Source organism: Capra hircus, chromosome 18 (assembly GCF_001704415.2).
Source record: "Capra hircus breed San Clemente chromosome 18, ASM170441v1, whole genome shotgun sequence".
NCBI lineage: Eukaryota > Metazoa > Chordata > Mammalia > Artiodactyla > Bovidae > Capra > Capra hircus.
Genome location: NC_030825.1, coordinates 12,077,819 through 12,078,872, shown reverse-complemented (window position 1 = coordinate 12,078,872; position 1,054 = coordinate 12,077,819). Strand labels below are relative to the sequence as shown.

Genomic DNA, 1,054 nt, shown 5'->3' with positions numbered 1-1,054 from the left:
CTGCCAACAGACAAAAAGAGGAAAAGGTCAGAGAGTGCACGGCCTACCCTCTGGTCTCTAGCCCCTTGATGCCCGGCATTGGCACAATGCCTGGCGTGGCCACGGAGCTCTATCCTCTAGTTTTGGGCAGTTGCAGACAGAGGTGAGGGGCCAAGACACAGGAGCTGAGGGCCCGACAGTCCATGCCCCCCGAGGGGGCAGAGATCTCTCCAGCCCGGGATGCAGAACACTGCAGAGCCAGCTCTACCAGGACCTACTGGTCTGCGCAGGTGGCTCTGATCTGGGCTTCCCTGGTGGCTCAGTGGTAAAGAATCTGCCTGCAATGCAGGAGATGTGGGCTGGGAAGATCCCCTGGAGAAGGAAATGGCAACCCACTCCCGTATTCCTGCCTGGAAAAATCCCATGGACAGAGGAGCCTGGAGGGCTACAGTCCATGGGGTTGCAAAGAGTCAGACACGACCGAGCGACTAAACACCAGAGCTGGGCAGCAGGCCTGCCAACTTTGGCTGTAAAGAGCGCCTTCCTGGGGCAGACGCCCCAGACCGTGGCTCCCAGTCCAGCCCCACCCTGACTCATCCAGGTGGCCTGGCCCCCGAGCCTCTGCTTGGCTCCCTGTTGTCGAAGATTCGAGACAGCCGTGGTGCCTGGCACAGATCTCGCACTTCTTTACACAAGATAACCTGATGGAATTCCCAGTGGATGGAAATAGCTATAAAAACATTGTTTTTTTCTTTTGTCTGCACTCCCAGTGACCCTGCTTTTTAGATTTCAGGGAAGAAAAACTGAGTCCCCAGGTGTCTAGCATCCTTGTCTCCACCACTTTAGACACAACCGATGATTTTATGGTCCTCGGATCCTGGGCAGGGCTGGCAGTCGCACCAGCCTCCTTGCCTGCTGGAATCTGAGGTCCCCAGTGCAAAGCTGGGCCGGTGGTCACCCCGGAGCCCTCCCCGCACGGGCTCTGCTCACTGCTGCTCCTCAGGCCTCTTCCTCCCTCTCTGTTCCCCCCGCTCAGGGTTTCAGGCACAGGAGGCCCAGCCACCTCGCACAGCTT

At 58.3% G+C, this 1,054-nt stretch overlaps 1 protein-coding gene across 3 annotated transcripts in view; it reads right to left on the bottom strand.

The window, feature by feature from the left end:
* Positions 1-1,054, bottom strand: part of ATP2C2 (ATPase secretory pathway Ca2+ transporting 2) — a 79,022-nt gene that overhangs the window by 378 nt on the left and 77,590 nt on the right. The gene's annotated exons all lie outside the window — the stretch shown is intronic.